Below are 12,052 nucleotides of genomic sequence, written 5' to 3' on the forward strand. Positions count from 1 at the left end.
AGGAATAAGAAAATATGTATAACCATTTTGTCACTTCTTTCATTCCTTACTCAGTCGCAAATAAAATTCCGCAGCAAACACACGGTGTTTTACTTAGCTCTCTTAGGATTGTGCCGTTTAATACTATCTCTAATTTATTTCGTTCAATATATCACTAACAATATGTAAGGCATAAAAGCCTGTTTATTAATATAGTTTGAATTGTAGTAGTAGCTATAGACATAACTAATTGACGACTTGATGACGATTGACCCTCCGACACACTAACTTCTATGCTCGGACTTGATCCCTCGAAGACTTCTTTCACTACTCCACAACTTGAGTCTCTTTTTTTTTTACAATCCTAATTTGCTGATCCTCGTACGCCTTGCACTCGCTAGCTTTTTCTTGACGCTTTTTCTTCTTCTTCCTTTGTTCTCGTGACGTTACTCGTATACTATCGCCTAGCAGGCACGTTGATAACTATCGATACCCAACACTACTTTACATTCGGCCATCCTGATTTTCTGAGTCTGAACCAGACGACGCAGCATCTTTGTTTTCTACTACATATTTCCAAAGTTTCATGTTATCAACGCTGGCAGAAGTGAGAGCTGGCGCCTTCTTTACATCGTAGCCCCAATTTCGCTTAACCTTGGTTACTGTGTATGGACCGACAAACGAACTGGCCAATTTTTTCCCAGCCACAAATTGTGTTCGCTTAATAGCAACCAGGTTCTTCTTCTTCTTTGTAGAGCCTTTCCATGATTGGGTTCTTGTCGTAGTTCCTCTTGTAAGTTTTTTGGGCTTCTTGAATTTGTCTTCGTTTCCATTCTCATCTGGTTTCTTTCGACAGCACACTATCGCTAACTTTGTTGTGCATTTGTACTCTAAATAGTAATTGAAACGGCGTCTTCTTTGTAGAGCTGTGAAACTTGCGCTACAAACTTGAACCACTTGGATGGGTCTTCAGCGGACAATTTAGCTATCATTACTACTATCGCTACATCCAGCGAATAGCGACTCAGACTGTCGACGTGTTTTATTTTATCTCCTTCACGGTGCTCAACATGCAATGTGAAATCTTCAAGATACAGAATCCATTCAGCTACTTCTTTGGGTACAACCTTCTTCTTCACTGTCTGAGAAAACGCTGCGCAATCGGTGACCAGCTTAATCCTGACACCCAGTAGATAACGGCGGAACTTCTTGACAGATTAATACGCAGCTTTAACCTCTAGAATATAACTGTGGCGCTTTGAATCTGCTGGTGAAGTTTTCTTTCTCCAGCCACACCCATTCATAGAAGCATCAGTATGTAGTTATGTTATGTAGTATGTGTTATACAACTGCAGGTTCACTCGACAGTATATCCTTGCGCTCCTGGTTCCTGATTCATTGCGCTTATTTGTTCGGCCTCAAATATAAACTCGGTGTCATTCTTTAACAAGTTTGTTAGCGGTCAGGATATTACTGCATACCCTCATACAAATTTTCGAAAAAAAATCCTGTCAATCCTAAGAACAATTGGACATCTTTAATGTTCTTGGGTCGGGCAAACTTCTGAACAGCCTGTGCTTTTTCCTTTCCTGGCCAGATTTTTCCGTCCTGAACTGTGTGACTCAAAAAGCTGACCTTCTTTTCCAAGAAAGAAAATTTTTTCCACTTAATGCGCAATCCATATTTAGCTGCCTCCTCCAGGACTTTATTTAACTTGACTATGCACTCCTTGTTTGTTTCAGCGAATATGATTATACTGTCGACGTAAATATGCATCACATCTTTTTGTATTAAGTTGACAAAACGGTTAAACACGGCAGGGGAGTTGCAAAATCCAAACAGTGATTTGCAGAACTCAAATAAACCCTCCTTAGTGATAAAAGCAGTGTAGCGACGACTAGACTCTTCGGCTGAATTATCGGCTTAAACTGTATAGAAACGCTGAACCTCCTCAACTGAGTACCTAGCTTGGTTTCTAAACTTTTGAACCGAAGCCAGGCAATAGGAATCACCTTGAGATTCGAATCCTGAAGTAGACAAGAGACGAATAGAGTACTGACAATTCCCAAGTCGTGTGCACTTTTGATTGAATAGTTGCTCGCATCGCAAGTCTTCCGCCAACAAGGATGGCTTTGACGGGGTTAAGTCTTCAATATCCCAAAATCGCTTCACTAATGCGGTAAGTGTTTCGACATCAGAATAATCAGCAGGATCCTCCTAGATGCGATGATTATGGTTGCGATGGCTGAGAGCTCAAGCTTGCGTCACATGACGGAGTTAAAAATGAGGTGAAAGGTGCGGAAGGGTCATGATTTTTTTTTTTTTTTGTAAATGCTTTGCTTTTATTTATTGAATCTTCTCATTTACGAGACTAACAATAAGTGTATCAAATCTTATACTATAACCTAACTAGGAGTCATGTAGACTGAGACAGTGGCCCTGACAAGTTATGACTGGGTTGGAAGGTCTGTACGTTGCAAGCGGGTTCGGCTGGAGAGCCGAGTCAAGACCCTTGCTAGAGGATTTGGGTGGGCAGATAATTTTTCATTGTACGACGCTTTTTGCTTGTCTATTTCATCTTTTACTGCGAGAATGCCGAGGTCCCTGTGGATGTTTTGGTTACGAATATACCATGGTGCCCCAGTGATAGTTCGCAGGATCTTTGATTGGGCTCGCTGAATGATGTCTATGTTGGTTCTGCTCGCGTTCCCCCACAGCTGGGAGCCATATGTCCAGATTGGCTTAAGAGTGGAGTTGTAGAGCAGGACCTTGTAGTCCAGGCACAAGGGCGATCGTGAGTTTATAATCCAGTGGAGGCTGCTGGCTTTCAGTTTTAGGTGCAGTTTCTTGCATTTGATATGTCTATGCCATGTTAGACGTCTGTCGAGGTGGATGCCGAGATACGTTACTTCATTAAATTGGGGGATCTGCGTGCTATTCATACAGAGCGGAGGGCAAGTTTGTCTGTTAAGGGTAAACGTTATGTGTTTACACTTTTGTTCGTTTATTTTAATACGCCAGTCAGATAGCCACTTCTCGACTACCACGAGATGGTTGGCGAGTTGGGTTGTTGCACGGACTGGGCATCTGGAGCGGCTAAGGATCGCAGTGTCGTCGGCGAAGGTGGATGTTGTTAGTCGGTCACTCGTGGGAATATCTGCTGTGTAAAGGACGAATAGAGTTGGCCCAAGTGCGCTACCTTGAGGGACCCCAGCTTCGATAGTGTAGCTATCCGAAATTGTTGTATTACATCTTACTGCGAAGGCTCTATTGTAGAGGTAGGATTCAAGGAGTTTATGGGTGTACCCGGGCAAGTGTGTTTTGATTTTATGCATGAGACCTTTCAGCCAGACACGGTCGAATGCTTGAGATACGTCGAGAAATATCGCGCTGCAATATTCCCTATGTTCGAAGGCTGTGCGAATTTCTGATGTTATTCTGTTTACTTGCTCTATAGTTCCGTGTTTTTCTCTGAAGCCAAATTGATGGGCTGGAATAATGTTGTGGGCCCCCATGTAGGGTATTATGCGCGTTAGAAGGCATTTTTAGAATAATTTGGACAGGCATGATAGTAAACTTATTGGTCTGTAAGACGACGGAATCGTGTGATCTTTTCCGGGCTTCGGTATCATTATAATAATTGATTTTTTCCATTTCCTTGGATAGTAGCCGAGACTTATGATTCCATTGAAGAGTTTACAGATGACCTTAATAGCACAGTACGGAAGTTCCATTATCATTTTTGTAGTTATTAGGTCACCGCCTGGAGCCTTTTTTGGTTTTAGCTCCCTGATGACTTTTGTGATCTCGTTCGGCTGAAATGTAGTTGGCGTGGATTCAGTTTCGAGGTGGATTTGCGGAGGAACATAATCCTTTGCTGCAGGGTTCGGCTGGAATACGCCTCTGAGATGTAAGGCAAATGATTCGGCTCTATCTTTGTCGCTGCGGGCCCAGCACCCTGAAGAATTCCTTATAGGGGTGACGGTTTGAATTGGAGAGCTTAGATTTGGGTGAGCCCTCCACAAGGGATGCTTTGTGCTAGTTGGCGAGAGTTTTCCAATATATTTAAGTTGTTCATTTTCAGCTTCTTGCTTCAGGGCCCGGCTTAGATTGCGGGTGGCTTCAGTAAGACGTTGCTTTGAACATGGCGATCTGCTGGTTTGCCACGCTCGTCGCAGACGCCTCTTTTCCAGAACCAGCTGTTCAATTTGCCGGTTGGTTTTGAACTTCTTAAATTCCCCATCCTTCCGTTTTGGGGTTTAGATCCTAGCTGCTGTGACGAGTACCTCTTCCAGTGCGGCGGTGGAGCAGTCGATGTCCGCTTCGATGTTTAGTTGGGGAGTTAGCTCAATGTGGGAACTCACATACTTTCTGTATTTCATCCAGTTAGTGTTGTGCGACGTCAGCATGTGGGGGTGGTCCGCAATTTCTGGGCTTTGAAGAAGGCTTATCAACAAAGGGGAGTGGTCAGATGAGAGATCCGGTAGTGCTATGGCGCTTATTAAATTGCGTGGGATGTTTTTTGTCACCGCGAAATCAATTAGATCTGGGATCTTGATTCATGTGCAATAACGAAACGCTGAAGTTACTTTCGGTCTCGACAATGTTATTATTATTAGCTCATTATGTCCAGCGCTGTCTGGTCGCGCTGACACCTTGGTTAAAGTGAACCGCTCCTCGTCCAATGTGACACGAAACTTGGATGCCAAGACAAAACCAGGGCGTCATCTTCAATATTCTTATCCGGAACAAAAACAAATTTTTGTTCCACCTCCGCTTCATCGACGCACTCGGCTCTCGTAAATGTACCTAGCGGCATTGTTTTTACATTTCCATTAATCATTTTTCCAGTTTCACCTCGGTCAGTTTCTTAAAAGCTAAGTAACGATTGACACATCCGCTCCAGTGTCCACCAGACAATTTATTTAAACTCCGCTTACGTTTATCGGTTTATGTCGTTTTGAAGACTGAACCACTTGCACAAATCTGGATACTTGTGGACACTCTCTTGCAATATGTCCCACGCCTTCACATTTAAAGCATTTTGTATCTGTCTTGCAATCGTTTCTCAAGTTCTCATCTGATCCGCAATTAAAGCAACGAGTATTCCGATGGCTGGCATTGTATGAGCTTTTTTTGCCCCCACTGTACGTCTTGGCTTGATTGGACATGCACTTGCGTTGGTATATTTCGAATTTCTCTTTTAGCGCGTGAAATTATTTGCAGCTGTTAAATTTTAATTTACTTGGTATATCTAACTCGTCCACAGTGTATCCAATAAAGGACTCTTCGTCGATCGATCCCTGTGCTGCTGTTTTTCATAATCAAAATATACTGGTGGAAGCCCTTATCTTTCTTCTTCTTTCGCTCTGCTAGTTTGGCATGTAAGTCAGCACTTCTGTACGCTTATATTCTCTAGTTAATACGTTTTTTAACTGCTCAAACGTATTTAAAACTTTCCTTTAAAATTATAGAACCGCTTCTCCACAGGAATAGCCTCTCCGTCATAGTCCGGAACCACATTCGCAAACTTTTCAGCTAAAATTGTTGTTTTATTCCGCTCTTTGTCAGTGGCTTCTTTAACTTTTCGTAACACTTTCAGCCTTAGTAATTGAATTATTTGTTGAAGACTTTGTAGTTTGTATTTCCACTTTACTTCTTTTCTGTAGATTCTCTCCTTTTCCAACTTCCCTTTCGTAGCGCGTTTGCAATCGCTCATTCTTCTTCACTCATGCTCATGTACTCGCTCTCTTCTGACGACGTACTAACGCTTTGAGTTTCACCACGAATCGCAATAGCTTATTTTTCCAACTAATTTGACCGGATCGGGCCTCAGATGTAAGGCTTCAGGCCGGGTCGAGCCCCCAAATGTAAGGCATTAAAGCATTTATTAATATAGTTAGAATTGTAGTAGTAGCTATACACTTAACTACTTGACGACTTGATGACGATTGACCCTCCGACACACCAACTTCTATGCACGGACTTGATCCCTCGACGACTTCTTTCACTATCTTATTTTTTTATTTTTTACTTTGCTTTTATTTATTGAATCTTCCCGTATAAGAACTAACAATAAGTTTAAAAATCTGAACTATAAAAGTTCTTGTTTATGTGAGGGGCCACTGTATGGCCTTTGCGCCAGAGCTTTCGCTCTCTTCCGCGCTCGCCCCTCGTACGCACTTACGCTCTCGCTCTTATTCGAGCTCTCGCTATCCAAGCGCACCCGATCACCCAAACCCGCTTTAGCGATGTAAAGCGGGTAACAGCGCCGCTCTAGTTTTAAGCTACAATTAGTGTTATGTATGCACCCGAATAAAACGCACTTATGCCCACGACGCCCCCCTTGCTGTTCTTCTTCTTTGGTGGTCCCCTTTTCGATCTATTCGTTTGCGCCGTAGGAATTTGTCCCTATTTCGACAGTCAGCTCAACACATCTTGGAGGACGAGCCCCCCACAGACATTGGTCCTTCAAAGCAGGATATTCTTCTGCCAGCAGTTCCCGGCTATTTGTTTCGCCAAGATAAGTACGAGTCTTCTTAAATTTTCTCACTGCCAGTCTTCAGCAGAGCTCCGAACATTCAATTTCGGTCGCACTGTTGTAAGACTATTTTCCGTGTCAATTCCACATCCGTGAATTTTCCGGCACAACGGCAGGTGAGAAACATAGTTTTCCTCATCGTTTGACATTTTCCTTTTCATGCTGTCTTGACTTTGTTCATACATACATATATCATACATATCCACTTATGTTCATATACATCATACATAGTTACATCCATAGTCAACCCATACATCCCGTATGTACAAACATATGCACACAATTATATGTCAACGCAATTCTAACTCCGCGAATTTGCAAAGTAAAAAGTGAAATTGTGATATTTTTTTTTCTCATCTTGGTGTGTGCCATTTTTTCACAACATAATTTTTCAGTCCTTTTACAGACATTAAATACAGTCCACTTCGCGATGCTTTAAGCATCTAGCTTCAAGGCGAACGGTCGTGTTTTTTTCTGCGCTCCGAATTTATTTTTGTTTTGCCAAATCCAGCGCTGGAATTTAACAAATTCTTTAATAATTCAATTTCGTAATCCGTACTAGTTAAAGTTTCGTTCGCTTCGCGAGTGAATCTTTTGTGATAAGTGCATCATTTTAATAAATTAATTCAATTTGTTCTCTTTCTGTCTTTGCGTTTTGTTTACTCTTTCTTTCGTGCGTTGTCCGTAGTGCTGTTTGGTGTTGTTTTTGTACATAACTGCACGGTGCACCCGCTCTCTCGCTCTCCCACACAAAATCCTAAAGTGCAGACTGCGCCCTTGCGGTAGATTTTCTGATTTTGTCTTTTGGTACAGTGATCAAAACCCAATTAAACATGGAAACCAATTTTGTCTGCTTCCATAACAAATGCCGTCAGGTAATAAAGCCTGAGCAGTCAAAAATGACCTGTTGGCTATGTGATAGAATGGTGCACACTAAGTGCGCTGGTTTTAATGGCCGAACAAGTGATGACCTAGATAAAGGCCCTAATCTAAAATACTGTTGTGATACTTGCCTAGGAGTTGCGAATGAAATGCAACTCTTTATGCGCCAAACTATAGGTGGCTTGAAAGGACTGATCAGTTTTGGCGTGGCTAGAGATAGTTTTCGTCGAGCTGATGATCTTCTTTCTGCGCTTGATTCACAATTTAATAGCCTCAAACTATTAGAAGAATCTCCAAAGCGCAAGAAAGCCGCTGGTGGTAGGCTGCTTAAGGGGAATGCCCCGCAACCTTCGGCAAGTGATCAACAGGACTCCACAGCTGATCAGTTGACGAACGCAGTAAACCTTCAAATGTTGCTTAGATCGGCAGCTAAAAAAGATTTGGCGCAATCCGATCAATCGGCTGTGGAGGGAGTCCAGCCTGGGATTGCTACAGATTCCGTTTTGTCCGCACTGGTTTCTCAACCGGTGATTCCACCCGTCCCGAATTGTTTACCACCACAAAGAAATATTGAGGCCGGACTACCGGCTCAAGTTGGCACTTCAGAAATACAACCTGCAGTGCCAAAACCCCTCTCGGTGGTTCCACTAAAGAGGCTTTCCCCTGATCATACATCATCTGATGTACTGTCTTATATACAAGACAAAACAAAAGCCGACAACATAAAAGTGGAAAAATTTAACTTTTCTTATGCTAGGGACATCTCATCTTTTATGGTAACTGTCCCAAATGAGCTATTCTCAACCATATGTTCTGGTGATTTTTGGCCGGAAAGTATGATTGTGAAAGAGTTTGAAGCTAATATTAAAAATAGAAAAAAGGGCCCGTGGGAATTAAACTTCCCACAAGTGGCCAGATCACTGCCCCATCCTCGTCTACTACTTTTACTTCTTTATCTTCAAAAAACTAAAATCTAGTCTCACTATCTGTTATCAAAATGTAAGTGGCTTGTGTAGTAAGCTAACTAATATGTATTCTAATAGTCTTTCCTTTGCATCCCATATTATTGTGTTTACAAAGACTTGGTTAAAACCGGAGACACTTAATTCCGAAGTTTTCCCAGGTATGTAAACAGTATACAGGCATGATGGGCCCTCCAGGCGGGGACGGAGAGTCCTAATTGCTGTTAGGTCTACCCTCACGTCAGAGGAGGTATTTTTTGATGAGTTCCGTAACTTAGAATTCTTATGCGTAAAGCTGTCATTTTCTGATAGCTATGTTTATATTACTTGCTCGTACAATCCGCCGTCTTCTGAATTTCCTGAATATATTAACCATTTGTACGCTATACAATCCGTTTCAAACAGACTGTCCGATAGGGACCAACTAGTTGTTCTAGGTGACTTTAATATACCAGGCACTAAGTGGTCCACAGAAGAACAGTCGAATATTCTCCTGCCTATAGCACAGCATGACTTTATTGACGGCTTGCTTGACATATCGTTGTCGCAAGTTAATTATATTCGAAATTCTCTTGGTCGTTTATTGGATCTATGTTTTGTTACAAGTCCTGAAAGTGTGTTTCTGACTAGAGTAGCACCTCTCAACCAGAAGATCCATACCATCCATCTTTCGAGGTGACAATCGACACAGGTACCGTAGTAAAAGAGAGGCCAGATAAGTCAACCAACCGAATTCATTGTTTTCGTAAGGCAAACTTTCGGAGGCTAAATCTTTTTATATCTGGCTTTAATTGGTCCGATCTATATTCTTGCAACATAATGGCCGATGCCATAGATATTTTTTATACTGCAATTAAATCATTTTTCAACTCTTGTGTTCCGATGTACTATCCGTCTACCTCTTAAACCTCCTTGGTTTAATAAAGAGTTGACACATCTAAGAAATGTTAAGTCCAGACCTTATATAAAATTTAAAAATACCGGTTCTCAATCTATATTTTCTAAATATGTAAGTGCTCGCTTAAATTTTACCGTGCTTAACGCTCAGTGTTATAAGAATTATTTAAACCGTTGTAAATTCCAGTTCGCACAGGATCCCAAACAATTTTATAATATCGTTTACACTAAGCGCAAAACAACCAGTTACCCTTCCTCGCTATTTTTTGAAAATACTCCGGTAACATCGGATCAGGCAATAGCCGATCTATTTGCCAAGTTTTTTCAAACCATATATTCTACGTTACCTCATTCCGAACGGCCTTACTCTTACGCGGTATGAAAGTCAAATTTAATATTCTGTCCCACATTAAACGAAAGCTCACTGCTTTATGATCTTCAGCGAGTTAAGCCAGTCTATTCGCCAGGTCCCGACGGAATTCCTGGCTGCGTGCTTAGATTCTGTGCGGAAGCCTTGCGCAAGCCTCTACTAAAACTGTTTAACTTATCTCTGGAATCTACACAGTTCCCCCAAATATGGAAGGAGTCCTTTGTGATCACTCTCCATAAAAAAGGTAGCAAATCGGATGCAAGCAATTAAAGAGGAATCTCCAAATTGTCTCCTATCCCTAAGCTTTTTGAAAACGTTATCACTTCTCATTTGCAGCACCTTTGTAGGTCAATTATATCACCATGTCAGCATAGGTTCATGAAACGCAGATCAACCAATTCTAACCTTTTGGAGCTAATCTCCTTCGTAGTAAAGGGCTTCAAAAATAATCTTCAAACATATGTCATTTATACGGATTTTAGTAAAGCATTCGACTCCGTTAATCATTCACTTTTAATAAAAAAACTTGATTTATTAGGTTTCCCTGTTGATCTCCTAAATTGGATTCTAAGTTATCTGAATGGCAGGACGCAACGGGTCCTCTTTAAAAATTCTCTTTCTTGTATTCTCCGAGTCACATCCGGCGTCCCACAAGGGAGCCACCTAGGTCCGCTCCTTTTTACCTTATTTATTAACGACCTTCCCTTAATAATAAATCATTCGCGTGTACTAATGTACGCTGATGATGTAAAATTATGCTTGCAATATAAGGACATTTCTCGCCATTACAATCCGATCAAGATTGCTTTCAAACCTGGTGCCGTGATAACGTATTAAACTTAAATGGCTCTAAGTGTAAAGTTATGACCTTTTATCGTGCCAACTCAATGCACGCAACTTACACTTGAAGTGGGTGCTTTTTGGACAGAATAACACATGTTGATGATCTTGGTGTTCTTCTGGACCCTAAACTTAAATTTTCAGACTATATTTCGTCTATTGTCAATAAGGCCAGGGGTGTGCTTGGTTTTATAAAACGGTGGTCAAAGGAATTTGATGATCCTTACATGACCAAAACCTTATTTATTTCTCTAGTCCGTCCGATCCTCGAGTATAGATCACCTGTTTGGAGTCCCCAATATGAAGTTTACTCGGACCGCATCGAATCGGTTCAAAAGAACTTCTTACTTTTTGCCTTACGGCGCCTTAATTGGGATGCAAACCTTAAATTACCTCCTTTGTCAAGTAGATTAATGTTCATTTACCCTCCTAAGCTAACATGAGTTGCATGATCTCTACAGAGTATTATGTTCTGACTATAATATATTGTATCCTATTATCTCTAATTCTGACTCTCTGCCGTTTTTAAAGCGATCAATACTAACGTACTTAACGAATTCTTAGATCTTACTTCAATATACATATATTTCCTCGTCCCTTACTGTCTTCTGTATCGCGTCTATTCTCCCGCGATTCGAGCCGTACGATACACGGCAGCGCCCCTCGGTCGGTTGGGCGGGAGGTGCGGCCATGGGACTCGCGCGTTCAAAAAAAAAAAAAAAAAAAAAAATTACTGTGCCCATACATTTGCATGCATGCCCTTTTTTCCAGGAACTACTTTTCTGCTAATAAATTATTAATTTACGAATTTAAATATTTAAAAAATTTAATATTAAAAAAATTACAAAAAAATATAATAAATTATTAAATAACGAAATAATATAAATACGAACTAAAAGCGAGACAAAAACAGCAACATTATTAGAAATCCATAAGGGCGGAACCGCGATTGTTCTTTTGTCCTGTTTCGAGTTAACCGCTACAGAGGCCGCGATGTTGTTGTTGTTTGTTTCTCCCTCTATCTTCCGTCCCTTACGCACTCACTGCTTGCCGACAGCATAACAGCCAAGGTTTTAATTCCACCGATCCGGCTTCGCTATTATTTAGTTTGAGAATAAGTGAATTTATGCGATTACTATTTTAACAACAGAATATAAGAAAGCTCAACGTCCGAGCAACAAAATATTAATATTTGTTTTTACATATTCATGTCCGACGACATCGAGATCTCGGATCTTCTTGCCTACACGCCCGTTTCCAATTCTGTTGTCCATTCCGCAAAGGGCACCATCCGCCCGCGCAACTTTCGCCAGTTTCGGATCCGCTCCGGAGCCTAAATGTGCGTCGCGGCTTCGTGTGCCACACAGGCCGTGTCATCGCCGGCGAGTATATTTTCTTGCCCGTTGGTTTGTTGGAGTCAAGTAATTTGCGGGCAAGCGTTTTCTAAACCCTTATCTTTTTGCATTTTCCGCCGTTCTTTAATAACGCAATTGTTTCTACCGGCTTCAGCTTCCGCGTGCTATTTGGCAGTTCACGTAGCTCGTCTCTTCTTTCGGCGACGACAAGCTTGTCGCCCCAAGA

The 12,052-nt window shown here is 41.5% G+C and overlaps 1 protein-coding gene across 1 annotated transcript in view; it reads left to right on the top strand.

The window, feature by feature from the left end:
• Positions 1-5,235: 5,235 nt before the first annotated feature.
• LOC26534586 (RYamide neuropeptides) overlaps positions 5,236-12,052 on the top strand; it is a 233,614-nt gene continuing 226,797 nt past the window's right edge. The window contains 1 exon segment of the mRNA XM_039371839.1: positions 5,236-5,363. The gene's annotated coding sequence lies outside the window, so the exon portion shown is untranslated.

Source organism: Drosophila yakuba, chromosome 2L, assembly GCF_016746365.2.
Source record: "Drosophila yakuba strain Tai18E2 chromosome 2L, Prin_Dyak_Tai18E2_2.1, whole genome shotgun sequence".
Lineage (NCBI taxonomy): Eukaryota > Metazoa > Arthropoda > Insecta > Diptera > Drosophilidae > Drosophila > Drosophila yakuba.